Below are 17,986 nucleotides of genomic sequence, written 5' to 3' on the forward strand. Positions count from 1 at the left end.
TTCGCTGTGTCACAGTCATAGCCTATGGACAAACTATGATTTGCTTTCTTTAAACTGAATCCTTTGTCGCTGCTCGGCAGAACGAGACAAAAAAACATGAAGGGAGCGGACGCTTCCCTAATGTGCGGATCTGTTTGATGAGTGAAGAACAGAGGAAATTTAAAATCCGAGAGCGTTCGCTGGACTGCGATAAAGAAGTCGTTTGGAAGGATGCAACGCGTCTGGTGCCTCCGCGAGTGCGTGCGGCCGCCGCGCCGCGGCGCTGGCGTCGAGGGCGCCAGCCGTGGCCGCCTCCAGCGAGCAGGCAGAGGCTGAACCCAGCCGCAGTGTTGTCGGCGGTAGCCACGTGGGAGGTTGGGCTACGTGCTGGGAGCTGGCTGGGCTCGTGTCAGCTCGCGCGACCGCACGCACCTGAGGGACACGGCACTCGCTCCAGAACGCAACCTACTGCCATCACAGCCCACGTGAGTGTGACCCCATTCCGTGCTCTTTATCAGGCTACAGTGCTTCTTCAGTTGTTGAAAATCATTGTTTAAGTAACAGACGCGGGAAACAATCCACTCATCTGCTACCAACAGGCTCATGATCCACTAAACGTGTGTTGTGAATCTTTTACGACGCTGTTCCTAACCATGATTCAGTTCAGTAGAGATCAAATGAAGCTAGATTAGAATTCAGCGTCCCGTCGACATCTACGTTACTACAGCCGTTGGGCTAACTCGACTGGATACGGCTAAGTATCCGTATAAGTGTACGCCATTTCGGCGTAGAGCTGAGTTGCACAGGTCACACCAATCACAAGAAAGGAAACAGAAGTAACCCACTGAACTATATGGTTCAAATGGCTCTGAGCACTAGGGGACTTAACTTCTGAGGTCATCAGTCCCCTAGAACTTAGAACTACTTAAACCTAACTAACCTAAGGACATCGCGCGGTTCCAGACTGTAGCGCCTAGAACCGCAAGGCCACCCTGGCCGGCCACTGAACTATAAACCGATATCACGGACGTCAATTTGCAGCAGCATTTTGGAATGTATACTGTGGCCGAACTTAATGAAAATACGTCGAAGGAAACGATCTGTTGACATGCAACCAGCGCGGATTCCGAAAATATTGTTCTTGTGAAGCAATTGGCTGTATATTCACACGAAGTAATCAGTACATCGACATGGGACTTCAAGCTGATTCCATATCTAAGGATATCTAGAAGGCTTTTAATACCGCTCCTCTTAAGCGTTTTCCACTCAAACTACGTGCCTGTCTAAAATCATCGCAGTTGCGACACTGGACTTGTGATTCCCTGTCAGGAAGGTAACAGTAGTAACTGACGGTAAATCATAGAGCGAAACGGAAAAGATAGCTGCTGTTCCCCAAAGAAGTGTTATAGGCCTTCTGCTGTTCTTAATTATTTACGAGACAATGTGAACAGTCATAGCAGATAATTTGCAGATGATGCCGTCGTTTCCAGTTACGAAATTCGTCAGGAAATCAATACGAATTACAAAATGATTTACAAAAGATATCTGCCCGGTGCAAACAGTGACAGTTGACAAGAATAATAAAAAGTATAAAAACCTCCACATAAGTATCATAGGTGCTCCATTAAATTCGGTTACTCGATAAATCACACAAATTTAAAGGTTGTCGATTCAACTAAATATCTAGCAATTGAGATTATGAACGACTTCAACCTTCACGGAAACACAGAAAATGTTGCATGGGAAGGCGAACCAGAGACTGCGTTTTACTGGCAGAACACTTAGAAGATGAGATAAATGTACTGAAGAGACTGCACACTACGCTTGTCCGTGCACTCCCGGAGTATTGTTGCGCTGTATGTGATCGGTAGCCGATAGAATTGACGGAAAACATCAAAAAAGTTCAAAGAAGGGCACCTCTTTTGGTGCTGTCGCAGAACTAGGGGAGAGAGTGTACAGATGTGATAAAGGAGCTGAGATGGCAATCATTAAAACAAAGGTGTTTTTCGTTATGGCGAGATCCTTTCACAAAATTTCAGTTGCTAACATCCTCCTCCGAAATATGCTGTTGGCTCCCACCTACATAGGGAGATATGATCATCGTAATAAAATAAGAGAAATCATAGCTCGCACAAAAAGGTTTTCGTTTTTCTCGGCGCGCTGTTCAGGAGTGGAACGGTAGAGAAATACCTTTAAAGTGGTTCGACTAACCCTCTGGCAGAGAGTTAGGTGTGAACTGCAGGTTGCAAGCAGCCGTGCAGATGAAGAAGTAAAGTGATTGAGGGAAATTATGGAAAACGCTTATCAGGTCGACTAATTGAAATTCTAAATCTCGGAAAAAGGATGGAGATAAGTTTTTGTTTAAAGTTACGTCGACGATTCGGTCGTTAAAGACGGCGCCCAAACTCGGATGGATTCGGCTTTATCATTTTCAAAGGGACCACACCGATATTTGCCTTAAGCGATATGGTGTACGGAAACCAAGGAAAACGCAAATCTGGATGGGTGGCGGGGATCTGAACGCAAGTCCTCCCAACTGTGAGTCCAGTGTCCACTGCGGCACTTCGACAGGACCTACAAATAACAACGTTTCTGAACCGCAGAAGTTCTTTTATAACTGCACTACCCGTTTGGAATAACTTCGCTTCACCATCATGTGGTTGGTTCTGCTATAACATATTTCATATCTAGCCCAAGATCGTTTCGCGTTTTAATTGTTGAAAGTTTCACTTCTTTCCTTCGCTTTGCCGTTGTAAAAAATCACTGTGAAAGCGTTAGACTCTGCCCTAAGTGATTGTATTTTGGGGCTATGCTATTTGAAACAGGCACCGCAAATGTTCTGTGGTGAACCCGCAGGGTACAGATCGTATTGTACACTAATAATAATGGAAAATTTCTGAATGAAGTTGGTTTCTGTTTGTATTGATATTTTTGTCATTTTTTTAGTGAGAGTGTTTGTTGTTAATACATATATTCCATTGAAAATGGTCTTTCGTGCAGTGCAGTCTTACGTGAAATCTTTGATATAATTAAATGTGTGCGTATTGAATATTGTAGAAAACACAGTTCTTCAAGAGGAAAGTAACTTAGTGAGATGTGAGATGTAGGCTAAGTATAATAAAGATTCAATGATGATGGCTAGGCCCTTAATTTCATTGTAAGAGGTAAGTGACAAAACATGTATGATTTCCAGAACCAAACACCAACTTCTATTACAGAATAGAATATAAATACAGATAACTGAAACCAGTCAAGTATGGAACTTTTTTTTTATTTCCACTGAATTGTTTCCCACCCTTTACAGGCTCCTCTTCAGATGGAGCATGAAGAAGTTACATATTCTTGCTTTCAGCGTGAGACCGTGTACTCGGAGTTGCTTCTCGTGACAGTGTGAACGGTATTGGTGCAATTATCCACGCGGTTGTTGTTGTGGTCTTCAGTCCTGAGACTGGTCTGATGCAGCTCTCCATGCTACTCTATCCTATGCAAGCTTCTTCGTCTCCCAGTACCTACTGCAATCCACATGCTTCTGATCTGCTTAGTGTATTCATCTCTTGGTCTCCCTCTTAGATTTTTACCCTCCACGCTGCCCTCCAATACTAAACTGGTGATCCCTTAATGCCTCAGAACAAGACCTACCAACCGATCCTTTCTTCTAGTCAAGTTGTGCTACAAATTTCTCTTCTCCCCAATTCTATTCAATACCTCCTCATCAGTTATGTGATCTACCCATCTAATCTTCAGCATTCTTCTGTAGCACCACATTTCGAAAGCTTCTATTCTCTTCTTGTCCATACTATTTATCGTCCATGTTTCATTTCCATACATGGCTACACTCCATACAAATACTTTCAGAAACGACTTCCTGACACTTAAATCTATACTCGATGTTATCAAATTTCTCTTCTTCAGAAACGCTTTCCTTGCCATTGCCAGTCTACAATTTATATCCTCTCTACTTCGATAATCATCAGTTATTTTGCTCCCCAAATAGCAAAACTCATCTACTATTTTAAGTGTTTCATTTCCTAATCTAATCCCTTCAGCATCACCTGACTTCATTCGACTACATTCCTTTATCCTCGTTTTGCTTTTGTTGATGTTCATCTTATATCCTCCTTTCAACACACACTCCAATCCGTTCAGCTGCTCTTCCAGGTCCTTTGCTGTCTCTGACAGAATTACAGTGTCATCGGCGAACCTCAAAGCTTTTATTTCTTCTCCATAGATTTTAATTCCTGCTCCAAATTTTTCTTTTGTTTCCTTTACTGCTTCCTCAATATACAGATGGATTAACATCGGGGATACGCTATAACCGCGTCACACTCCCTTCTCACTCTCTTCCCGACGACTGCTTCACGTAGCAGTTTCCATTTCAATTGCCTGCGGCCACAGAACTAAGCACTGTTCGCTGTGAACAGTCACCAGGAAGGCGCCAGCGTGCAGCATGTGCAACTGATGCGTAACGTCTAGAAAGGCTATTAAAGTAGTTACTGGACAGAAATAAATAATGCGTGAGTCATGTCGTAGTTATCTTTATTCATATTCAGTTCTTTGATAAAAGTTGGTGCTCGGTCCTAGAGTTCATAAAAGTTTTGTTACGTGTCTTTTACAGTGTTATTACGGGCCTAGCCATTACCGTTGAACCTTCCGCGATACCTCTCGTATGTTACCAACTTATTTTCCGCTCTGTCTTTGAACGTGAAGGCCTGCTGTTCCGGAGGACGCTGGTTGCCAACGCAAGAAGCAACGTACTTCTCCCGTCGACGGATATGAATATGCAGTTTGCTAGTTGCGCGTAGCTACGGATGCTGCCGAGGCTGCTCTGACCAGTCCGTAGAAAAACACGAGGTCGCTACGTTAACGAGTTTGCAGAGCCAGCTATTTTTCTGCTTAAGACAGCGTGTCTGGTGTTTTCCAAGTGGAAAATACCTTCGCTTACTTTGCCTCCCTCTGGCCATTGTTTTCAGTTGTAGAGTGACGCGCATGAATTGACAAACGTGGGAGACTCATATGCATACCTGCGTAAGAACTGTGTTAAATAACAATCTCCAGTTGCTGACAACGGTTTTCAGTTATTTATTTGTTGTCACTGAACTCTCAGAAGAATGTCACGACAGTCCGGGAAACAGATTTGGGTTATGCACCGATATCGTATGTGGCACGCTAAGGGTTAAAATCCCTCTACAACAATCCTAATATAGGTTTTCCTCTGATACTAAATATAATTTTAGGCTCACGCCGGAATTGTCCTCTAATTATTTTCGTGTAATTAACCAGAAACTAGTGTTTTGCCTGTAATGACCTCGACGTCGACGGGATGTTAATCTGTCTTTCTCGACCTTCTCTTACAAAGTGTGGAAGGATCGTGCACATCGCGTAGATTACGTTACTTCCGGGAAAACATGTTCACGTTCTCACGTTTTTACTTGTTTTTCTTAAACCTTTTTTTTTATTTATTTCTTCTGTCACCCACGATCTAAACTGACCATCCGAGAAATAGTGAGCATACTGTAATAAAACTTCAAAAGCAACAATATCAGTTTCGCTGAATGCAACGCCTCACAACCCCATACCCAAGACAGTTTTATGCTCGTCACGGAGAGTAACGTGGGATATGTTGAAACGGGTAACACCCTCAAGAACTTTCGGCTACTTCATGTTTCCCCATTGTTTTTCGACGACGTTCCTTCTCATTATCGAGTTCGTAGAGGAATATTATTTGTGACAAAGCTATTACTGTCTGATAAATATTCACAACCTAACGATGCACATGGTGAAGATGCTGATTATAATGCTCTCAACGAAGGTTTATCACCGCCCATTCTCAGTATGAATATATACATTATCTGAATTGAGCAAAGAAATCTTTCCTTACAGTGGTGTTAAATGAAAGAAATATTAGTAATGTTTTTGAAAATGTGTAAGAGTCTAAGGTCTGGGAATCCCAGTAATGCTAACACAGCCCGGCCCAGTTCTGTCTCATGCGGGTCATTACATGACATTCCTTGATTTCATTGAGAAGTCCACACTGAAAGGTCAGTGGTGTTCGAGATAGATGATTACGATCGGTGCAATGAAATGTAGTTCCCACAAATCAGCTGAAATGTCAACATTTTAGAGGTTGCGAAACGAAACCAGAGCTAACGACACTATGAAACAAAGATGAGACGAACTAGTAGTTTCTTAAGCCAGATTACCTCTCAGTTAGTGATGGATCCTTGTGCACTAAAAGTACTGAGAGTAATAATAATTTTTTTTAAAAAAAGGAGAAAAAGACTAGCCGGTAGTTTCGCTACTGACAACATGCAACTCCATTTTCGCATCCCTGATTTAGTCTGCATGGTACGTATGCTTTAAATTTTGTCATTTTTTATGTACCAGGTGATCAAAAAGTCAGTATAAATTTGAAAACTGAATAAATTACGTGATAATGTAGATAGAGAGGTAAAAATTGACACACATGCTTGGAATGACATGGGGTTTTATTAGAACCAAAAAAATAGAAACGTTCAGAAAATGTCCGACAGATGGCGCTTCATCTGGTCAGAATAGCAATTATTAGCATAACAAAGTAAGACAAAGCAAAGATGATGTTCTTTACAGGAAAAACTCAATATGTCCACCATCATTCCTCAACAATAGATGTAGTCGGGAATAATGTTGTGAACAGCACTGTACAGCATGTCCGGAGTAATGGTGAGTCATTGGCGTCGTATGTTGTCTTTCAGCATCCCTAGAGATGTCGGTCGATCAAGATACGCTTACGACTTCGTAAGCCCAAAGCCAATAATCGCACGCACTGAGGTCTGGGGACCTGGGAGGCCAAGCATGACGAAAGTGGAGGCTGAGCACACGATCATCAAACGACGCGCGCAAGAGATCTTTCACGCGTCTAGAAATATGGGGTGGAGCGCCATCCTACATAAACATCGTACGTTCCCGCAGGTGTTTATCAGCCAGGCTGGGGATGATGCGATTCTGTAACATATCGGCGTACCTCTCACCCGTCACGGTAGCAGTTTTGCTGTCCAGCGCCATCTGTCGGACATTTTGTGAACTTTTTTTTGTTCTAATAAAACCCCATGTCATTCGAAGCATGTGTGTCAATTTTTACCTCTCTATCTACATTATTCCGTGGTTTATTAAGTTTTCAAATTTCTACTGACTTTTTGATCACCCGGTATAAATGTTTACTGCTGTTTCCATAATGTACGACGATTTCCTTAGCCATGGACGTAAGTCAACATTCTCCAAATCTATCCGGCGCTGACAATTACTTATTCTTCCACACGTCTTCAGCATGTTTTCCCACTTCCCAGTCTGGTATATATTTGTGGAGGTATACAGAAATTCAGAACACAGAGATTCGTGGTATGCGACATGTAGCATATTAGTAAATTGTAAACAGTATTTCGATTGAGTGGAACTAATGAGTTACTTTCACTGGCAATAAGCCATTAACGAGTCTAAAATTATAAATGCTTCTCTGACAAATAAACAAAAGACTACAGTGGGAGCGGTTGTTAATTTACACAATATCAGTGCGTCTCTTTCTTCTTATCCTTAAAAAACATACACGACGTCAACTTGCAATCTGGCTTGATAACAACAAAGATATCTAATCAGATTGGCATGCGCATGGCTATCAGACGCCTGGAAGCAAACAAGTGCCGCTGCGATACCGCCAGACGCGTGTCTCTGTCAGCTGGCGACCTTGGCGTCATCCTTGTCCAAGGCCAGCACCGATGACCGCTCCTCAGGGCTGCACCAGCGAGGACGGGAGGTTCTCTCATCCCGGAAGTATCCTTCGGTACTGTAACACGTGACTCAAGACGATGATGACGCAAAATAAATGCAGAAACTCTCGTTTCCTTGCGGAGAATTTCTAGCACTGTAATTAGTCTTCCGCCATATTGTGCAATACGTTCTTCCTGATAAGTGCTTCCATAGTTTCGAGACTGTACCCAAGTATCCGAAATGTGAAACGTGTTAGGAATTTTTTTTGAAAAAAGTAGTTGATGGTAATGGGCAAAAATGACAAAACGTTTTCGCATTTTCTTCATTGATAACCGTATCCTTCAGACCATATATGCCGTCTGCGTGTGATATACACGTTCTTTTTTGTTAGTCTGCATCATTCTCTCCCAGCATAATAAAACAGTTGTTGCACATATAGATTGGGAGTCGGAGTACCAAATAATGTGTTTGTTTCTCTTTCTCGAACCGCTGGTTTATGCACTTGACTCGTTTCCAAAATTTCTCACCAGGCAGAAATGCAATTATTATAAAATGCACAACCATTACTAGTGTTTGCGTTGTTATACACCTTAAATAATTGTTGACATCCGCGTTAAAAACGAGTCAGTTGCGTCCGCAACGTTCCCAACCATAACAAAGAAGTAAAATTCTAAAATCATCGATACATCTGTCTTCAGAGAAATGACTTCTTCTTTTTGTCAATAAATCAGCATTTACTTTAATTTTGAGCATTATTATTTACACACAAGGCGAGTCATATTATATTGGTGGAATCTGAAATACATGGTTGAACCACAAAAGAAAATTTCCATTTATTCACGTTGTATGGAATTTGCTAGATTCAGCAAATATATTACAAAATTTATAAATTTCAGTCACTTTTTACCCATACTTGGTGCATTTCGGCAGCATGCTATCGTTATCAGTTACAGACAGTTACAGATACATATATATTAATTCTTAATTATCGATTATTTTGGAGTGTGGTTAGGTCTATTTGTTGGCTGTACTAGTGAGATTATCTACTAAAATTTATATCTGTACAGAAAGATAAATTTACTTCGGCGTTTACCTTGTCCTCTGCAGTGAAACTATCCTATATAGATAAAGTTATTTGCTACAAAAGGTTATTTCGGTAATACATTGTTCTGTAGATGGTGACACAAACGATATTAGCAACGTACTTGATTAACGTAACACACAGGACAGTAATATAAAATTTACGGTTGAATATGGATACAACGGTAGCGTAAATTTCCTAGATCTGAAGATCTCTACCGAGCGAGGTGGCGCAGTGGTTAGCACATTGGACTCGCATTCGGGAGGATGACGGTTCAATCCCGTCTCCGGCCATCCTGATTTAGGTTTTCCGTGATTTCCCTAAATCGCTTCAGGCAAATGCCGGGATGGTTCCTTTGAACGGGCACGGCCGATTTCCTTCCCCATCCTTCCCTCACCCGAGCTTGCGCTCCGTCTCTAATGACCTCGTTGTCGACGGGACGTTAAACACTAATCTCCTCCTCCTCCTCTGAAGATCTCTAAAGAAAGCAGTAGACACATCTTGAAAATCCACAGAGAGACACGACCATACACAGTCCACCTGGCCATCCTACAACACACAAACATGCTGTACACACAGCACTATAATTAACAGAGTCAGTTATGTGCCATTGGATAAGTATGCGAAGCACGACAAACTCAGCGCGATCAAACAAATAGCTGCAACAAACGGCTGTGAAGACACAGTTATTGACAACCCCGTACATGATAGAATAATAAACCAAATGCTACACAGAAAATAGAAGAGAGACCCACTGCCTAGATACCACTCACAAACAGACTCTCCTACAAAATTGCAAATATTTTCAGAAACACAACATTAACACCAGTTTCACAACACGTAATAAACTGCAGCACACTGAGACACAACATAAAAACATACGTAGAGAAATGTACAAAGCCAGGCATTTACAAAATAGTGTGTAGTATACGCAAAGCCCTCTGTGGACTGTTCATATATTGCATCAAATGGGCAAGTGACACCAATTAGAGTTGTATGAAGAACTAAAAATTTCATTCTTGGCACAATACATGGAACAGATAAATAATGTAATTTTCGAAAAAAATTCTCCTATTTGGAATGCTTGATTTATTTATATAAAGAGGCTTAGTTAACTGAAGAAAGACTTAACAACACTGAACAACCAAGAAAAATTAATTATCATACTACATCTTAAATATACTAAACAAAAATGTAATATTTTTATTGTTTCTATGGTCTTCGCAACTAAAATAACTTTTATGTTAGCAGATAACAATCTTTGAAATGTAAATAACTGAATGTCAAAGTGTTATCAATGGTCTTGTGTTTATTCTTGTGTTATGTGAGCGATGCAAATACATATTCATCTAAAATGTAAGCAAATACGTTAATGAGATAATTTAAACGTACAGATCACCCAAGGTACACAATTAAATAAATCAGTTTTTCTGTACAGGGATAAATTTCGGTACGTAAGCTCAATGTAGCACCCAAAAAATAGCCCTAATCACACTCCAAAAGAAGCTATAACAAAAATCAATGTACATGTAACTGTAAAGCACTTGATTATGGCACCATGCTGTCGAAACATATCGTGCTAATAAATATTAGCAGAAAGTGACTGCACCAAAAAAGTCACTTTATAAGTAAAAGAAAATGCATATCGGCTGAGGATGGAAGTTAATTTCTGAAGTTCTTACAGATTCATGACATAAAAGAGAAGGAAACTTCCAGCAGTTACTGTTTGTCAATTACTTCTCTATATTAATTAAATGGAATACTTACTGATCTGACCTACACAACATAAAACGACCATCTAAATTAATTTATAGCATGTAGCCTGCTCAATTGAGAAAGGATACTTCTACAAGGGGATTGTACCAGACCTCGAAAAGATCTTAGTAAATCGTTAGGAAGGGACAACAGTACCACATTCAAGGCAATAATCTCGGACAAAATATCAAAGCACGAAATAATTACGTGATAGAAAATTGGCTATTTATGTACCTTGCACCAGGCAGTATTTGATTATCATATTTTGGTTTATTTAACTCCACTGGTCAGAGTAAGTTCTAGCTTAGTAAGAATTGATTTATGTTTGCAATGGAATAAAACACCACACGTTTACAATAATCTCGGCTGGTATTTGTTTCACAACCTGTTTCGAACCCAGTACAATTCTTGGTGAAGATGTAGGAGTATCCCACGCACAGTACACAGAAGATAGAGCATCGTAAACTGAGTAATATGAGAGAAGCAACTAAAGGTCGGAAATGAATACTGACATAAACAAATTACATCATATAGCGACACATTCAGCTCATGACAACAGCTCGGAATGACGACCGCCAATCCCAAATTATGCGTCACAACGTAAACCATTTACAGTACTGAACTTTGGTTCAGAATCACTTCGCACAGTTGCCTGCCGTGCTATTTGTGACATGGATGAATTATACTGAGCGACAAGTTCTTTCTAGAGAACCTTGCTCAGCTTTCCACTCCGTGAACGACCCAGTTTCTCGGAAGTTTCTATCTCCGCCGACAGATTTCTTCTAATTAGGATGGAGCCTTTCGCAATACTTGCCTGTGTACCCTTGTTCGGTTTTCCTCACAGTCTGTAAAAGTGTCTGGCAGACCCTTCATATAATTTCCTCTCTTTTTCTGTTTTGAAATTTGTTTTATTCAAAGTGGATGAAATTTACTAAAAATCACAGTAAAATTGAAAATTTCCGTAAAATAAGAAAAAAGAATATTAGGAATCACAAAAAAATTTATATGGGTTGCCTTAAACTTTCGAGAGAACAATATTATTTTATTACAGTATAATACCTGTAATATAACATATTGCATTACTTTGAATAAGCATAGAAGCAAGTGATGCTTTTAGTAGTCGGTAACATTGTACGCCAACAATATTACTGGCATTAATAAAAAGCCCTGTCCACAGCCGGTATAAAAGAGTGACAAACATGAATTTTTACAATAAATTGCTCCAACCAGTGATGTTTATTATATTTACGACTACGCATTTCCGAAAATTATGATTAAAAGACAGCGCCATAGGTTATCAAACGTCGTACATACAATAAATCTATGCCTTCCCAATTGTCATAAACCCACCTGATGGTAGAATACCTAGCGAAAAAAAAGTGAAAGTGCAATCCACACTTCAAATCGTTGGAAAATGAGAACTAACCAAGTAAACAGAAAACATCACAAGTAATGGCGAGGTTGTTTCTTTTTGACACCTCTACTGGAAGAATGCGGACATGCTACAGAAACAAATACCCCGTATTTCTGTAAAAAGAAATCAATAATAGCCTAGATTACAGAAATAAGAAAAGACCTAGAAAGACATAACATCAAAGAATCGGAAATCACAGAAAGAAACCTTTTTAAAGAATAAAATGCTAAATTTAGAAATCTTTCAAGGCAGTAGAAATAAAGCTGAAACAGCATGGACAGAAGAAAGGAAAAGACAACAAAGAGAAAAGATGGAGTACTGTAAAAGTAAAAACAACGAAGAAAGACTAGGAATTTAAGTTATTACGTGATCTTAGACGGCCACTACGAAGCTTTTTTTAAATAGTGATTGATTACAGTAACTGTACGTTTTCAATTGATATTCACAACAGACACGATCAAATCTAATCTAAACCGCTCTCTTATAAAGAAATAAATAGTTGTGTAATGTTTCTAGCATTAGTAAAACGCATTTTGTGTGTTCAATTCCTTCAGTACAACTTCTCTTGAATTGCATTTATTGTCTATTATCGACTGTATTATGAAACGATTAATACTCCCAGACTCACTGTCAATATTTGCACTGAAGCGTATAGGCATGCTTATTCAAATACTGAGAATCGGCAGAATAAGGCCCTACGGTCGGGAGCACTTATGTAAGACAACAAGTCACCGACGCAGTTGTTAGATAGGTTACTGCTGCTACGATGCCAGGTTGTCAAGACTTATTTGAGTTTGAGCGTAGTGTTATAGTCGGCGCACGAGCGATGGGACACAGCATCTCCGAGGTAGCGATGAAGTGGGGATTTTCCCGTACGACCGTTTCACGAGTGTACCATGAATATCAGGAATCCGGTAAAACATCAAATCTCCGATGTCCTACGGCCGGTGGAAGATCCTGCAAGAACGGGACGAACGACAACTGAAGATAATCGTTCAGCCTGACAAAGGTACAACCCTTCCGCAAAATGCTGCAGATTTCAGTGCTGGGCTATCAGCAAGTGTCAGTGTGCGAACCATTCAACGAAACATCGTCGATATGGGCTTTCGGAGCCGAAGGCCCACTCGTGTACTCTTGATGACTGCATGAGACAAAGCTTTACACCCCGCCTGGGCCCCTCAACACCTACATTGGACTGTTGATGACTGGAAACATGTTGCCTGGTCGGACGAGTCTCGTTTGAAATTGTATCGAGCGGAAGGACGTGTACGAGCATGGAGATAACCTAAAGATTCCACGGATCCTGCACATCAGCAGGGGGCTGTTCACATTGGTGGAGGCTCTGTAACGGTGTGGGGCGTGTGTAGTTGGAGTGATAAGGGACCCCTGATACGTCTAGATATGGCTGTGACAGGTGACACGTACGTAAGCTTCCAGTCTGATCACCTGCATCCATTCAAGTCCATTGTGCATTCCGCCGCAGTTTGGCAATTCCAGGAGGACAATGCGACACCGCACACGTCCAGAATTGCTACTGAGTGGATCAAGGAACACTCTTATGTGTTTAAAAAATTCCGCTGGCCATAAAACTCCTCAGACATGAACATTATTGAGCATATCTGGGATGCCTCGCAACGTGCTGTGCAGAAGAGATCGAGACATCCACCACCTCGTACTCTTACGGATTTATGGACAGCCCTGCAGGATTCATGGTGTCAATTCCCTCCAGCACCATTTCAGACATTAGTCGAGTCGTGTCGCGGCACTTCTGCGTGCTCGCGGGGGCCCTACGCGATATTAGGCAGGTGTACCTGTTTCTTTCGCTCTTCGGTGTATATCGTCAAGCTCTACTGTAACTTGACAACGCTAAGTAATGTAGGGGCACAAAAGAAGCAGATCACAGTAAAGAAAGATTTTAACTTCTACTTCTCGCGCTATGTGTTCTTAATGAAAAGTTAACAGCTAAAGTATTAGTGCACGTATACTTAGAGTAAAAAGGAAATATATTAAGAAACGTATCTCTGTATGGTACTGATACGTGGCAGATGAGAAAAAGCACTTAATGGACTAAGACACAGTTCGAGTTTCCGTCTAGCCAGGCAAGAAGTGCAGTCTTAAATGTTGTTAAGATATGATCGCTTTGTATCGTTTTGTAGTTTATCACGAGGAAAACAACAAGCATATAATGTAATGCGGACCCTTGAACTTATCTCCTTGTATCGTCGTTGAGTAAGGTGCAGTGTTTAAAGCAGTAATAGTAATTTAAAAACTGGACAAGAGCGAGTATGACTCGCGCTCTGAGGGTTCCGCACAAACTTAGTTATTTATATAGGCAATCCATCTATAGGATTTTATGAGTGCATTTTCAAGTATCAAAATATGTGACTTAAACGGTCGTATCTTTCGATCGTATTCACTTAGAAGCTTAAAGTTTTTACATCCCTAAGAGACCGCAGACCTTAGTGTGTGACATCAATTTCAATTTGATACCTCTATCCGTTCCTGAAGAAAAAGGGTGCTTTAGAGATGGACAGATAGACAGACAAGGGTCCTATAAGGGTTCCGTTTTTACCAACCAAGGTACGGAACCTCATGAAAAATTAAAGCTGTTAATTAGACTGGGATTTTTTCTGAAACTCTCGTACCTAAACTTCAACTCATAGACGACATTCTTGCTCTTAAAACGATAGGCAGGACTATCCGAAATAATTCCACAGCTTGACAAATAGCAACATTCGCACTCGCTGTTTCACTTGTGCCGGATATTTGTAGTCGTCTGACCTACAGATGTTGACTGCTTTCCTTGTTAAATGCCTTGGGAGACTGGATGGACTATAAAACAGAGCAGTTACACGTGAATCGCTTGTTTAGAATCCGTAGTTCCGGAGACAAAATTATTGGTCATGCTGTGGTTATACAATAATCTTTAGTAACTCTTTTTACTCATGCCGAAAGTACCGGTATTTTATTCAGGACATTATAAGCGTCGAAGGCATAAGATGTACAATCTCTAAAACTTGAATAATTAAACACAAGCCTGCGTTATTGTAGTGTAAACACACAAAGCGAATTTACCATGCGCTGCCAGCTTCAATGCACCAGCCAATAGTGTTTCTAAGGGTAAACTTTTGTGCGTGTCACAAACTTGCTTTTCTGCACAACCATTCACTCAGTCAACTTTCTTTTATACTGGTGGACTACAGGCGTGACTCGAGCCTAGTCGTGAATAGTGGTCAACACACTTTACCGAGTAGTTCAAATCCCCGACTGTCCATTCAGACTTCTGCCGACGGGACGTTAAAAACTAATTTTCCTTCTTCCTTTCGAGTTTCTTAAATGTTAATGCGTTGCAGTTCTAATCTCTGAGGAAGCTTCATTACAAATAATATATCAGGAAGTTTCATTACAGCCTGCACCCCGCTGTCGGGTGAAAGTTTCGATCTAGGCCGCAGCGGAACCATTCTTCGCCAGCACCTTTCTCCAAGTCATGCTAATTCAGCAGGCTGTGCAGCATTTCCTCTCTGGACTTTGGAAAAGGCAGTCGAAATGTTTAGGCAGACTCGAGCTTTGAGTCAGGCTGTGAAGCACGCTGGAGGTCTCAGTTGGTGGAGTGTGGTCGCGAAAGTTAAAGACCTGGATTCGAGGCTCACTCTGACAAAAATTAATTAATTAAAATTCCGTAAGCAACTAGATCAAACGGTATTGCATGTGGAATAAGCCTCTTATTAATTTAGATCAGTGAAATATTGAACTTAAAAAACAAAAAATTCACCCTTTCAGAAAACGCACGACTACTTGAAATTTACATTATTTTTCCCTCGAGGAATAAGTTTTATACTCCTTGATCTTGTCTTGAAAGGTTTGATGCTTCACACAACCATTACCTCAATAAATCAACGTCCTGAATCCGTTAGTAAGAGAATGACAAGTTATAATGCTGCTTTTGTGAGCATCAGATAGTCTTCGAAATATAAATGTAACACAGTGTTCACAACAAACTGAAAGGAAAGTATACGATAGCAGATTAGTGGCGGTAAATTTAAGGTGTACATCACATCGTTTAAATTTAACATTATCCATTTTACGGATGCGGTATAGAGGCCGCTGCATTTAATCAATTTTAACAATTGGTAGCGTTCAACCACTAATCGTACTGAACACAAATCAACAACTCGCTTCGAGAGTCATTATTCTCATCTTCACTTTGTCATCACTAATACCAGTTATGGTTAAAACACTAAACCTCTAGCAACACACCAGCGGCGTTCACAAAATAAAATAAAATAAAAACAGAATGACATTTTCACTCTGCAGTGGAGTGTGCGCTGATATGAAACTTCCTGGCGGATTAAAACTGTGTGCCGGAGCGAGACTCGAACTCGGGACCTTTGCCTTTCGCGGGCAAGTGCTCTACCAACTGAGCTACCCAAGCACGACTCACGCCCCATCCTCACAGCTTTGCTTCTGCCAGTACCTCGCCTCCTACCTTTCAAACTTTACAGAAGCTCTCCTGCGAACCTTGCAGAACTAGCACTCCTGAAAGAAGGGATATTGCGGAGACATGGCTTAGCCACAGCCTTGGGGATGTTTCCAGAATGAGATTTTAACTCTGCAGCGGAGTGTGCGCTGATATTAAACTTCCTGGCACATTAAAACTGTGTGCCGGACCGAGACTCGAACTCGGGACCCAGGTTCGCAGGAGAGCTTCTGTAAAGTTTGGAAGGTAGGAGGCGAGGTACTGGCAGAAGTAAAGCTGTGAGGACGGGGCGTGAGTCGTGCTTGGGTAGCTCAGTTGGTAGAGCGCTTGCCTGCGAAAGGCAAAGGTCCCGAGTTCGAGTCTCGGTCTGGCACACAGTTTTAATCTGCCAGGAAGTTTCAAAATAAAAACATGTTGGGCTATGGGTCATCGCCATGGTGTCTATCTTAGCCGTCGCACCATACTCCATAGCCGCCACGAGGCCATGCCCTCATCAGCTGTCAGCATCAGAGGTGTCCTGTTGGTGCTGCTGGCGTACGGGTGCAGTTCCAATGTGCGATGTCCGAGATAAACTGTATAAGCAGCTACTGCCTAAACCACGATGTCTTGCCATTTTTATTACGTATGATTGCAGTGGTTATATATTATCAGTTATTAATGATATCGTTTAAAATTTTTAAGGTAATAATAAGGTGTGATACACACTGAAGAGCCAAAGAAACTGGTATGCCATGAATCCTGGTCCTGTCCATAAATCCGTAACAGTACTACGGGGTCGAGATCTCTTCTGAACAGCACGTAGCAGGGCATCGCAGATATGTTCAACAGTGTTCTTGTCTGAGGAGTTTAGTAGCCAGCGGAAGTGTTTAAATTCAGAAGAATGTTCCTGGAACGACTCAGTAGCAATTCTGGACGTATGGGGTGTCGCATTGTCGAGATGGAATTGCCCAAGTAATTCGCAATACACAGTGGACATGAAGAGATGCAGGTGATCAGACAGGATGTATAGGCCGGCTGAAGTGGCCGTGCGGTTAAAGGCGCTGCAGTCTGGAACCGCAAGACCGCTACGGTCGCAGGTTCGAATCCTGCCTCGGGCATGGATGTTTGTGATGTCCTTAGGTTAGTTAGGTTTAACTAGTTCTAAGTTCTAGGGGACTAATGACCTCAGCAGTTGAGTCCCATAGTGCTCAGAGCCATTTGAAAGACGGGATGTATACGTACGTGTCACCTGGCAGAGTCGTATCTAGACATATCGGGGGTCGCATATCACAGCACGCGCTCCACGCCATTACTGAGCCTCCACCAGCTTGAACAGTCCCTCGCTGGCATGCAGGGTCCATGGATTCATGAGGTTGTCCCCATGCCCGTACACGTCCGTCCGATCGATGCAATTTGAAAGAGACTCGTCCGACCAGGCAACATGTTTCCAGTCATCGACAGTCCAATGTCGGTGCTGACGGGCCCAGGCGAGGAGTGAAGCTTTTTGTCGTGCAGTCATCAAGAGTTCACGAGTGGGCCTTCGGCTCCGAAAGCCCTTATG

At 41.6% G+C, this 17,986-nt stretch overlaps 1 protein-coding gene across 1 annotated transcript in view; it reads left to right on the forward strand.

Moving 5' to 3' along the window:
* Positions 1-346: 346 nt before the first annotated feature.
* The window catches only part of LOC124549641 (progestin and adipoQ receptor family member 3-like), a 197,631-nt gene continuing 179,991 nt past the window's right edge, over positions 347-17,986 (forward strand). Inside the window, exon 1 of the mRNA XM_047125259.1 lies at positions 347-464. The gene's annotated coding sequence lies outside the window, so the exon portion shown is untranslated. The remainder of the gene's footprint in view (positions 465-17,986) is intronic.

The sequence above is a fragment of the Schistocerca americana genome, chromosome 1 (assembly GCF_021461395.2).
Source record: "Schistocerca americana isolate TAMUIC-IGC-003095 chromosome 1, iqSchAmer2.1, whole genome shotgun sequence".
Classification (NCBI taxonomy): domain Eukaryota; kingdom Metazoa; phylum Arthropoda; class Insecta; order Orthoptera; family Acrididae; genus Schistocerca; species Schistocerca americana.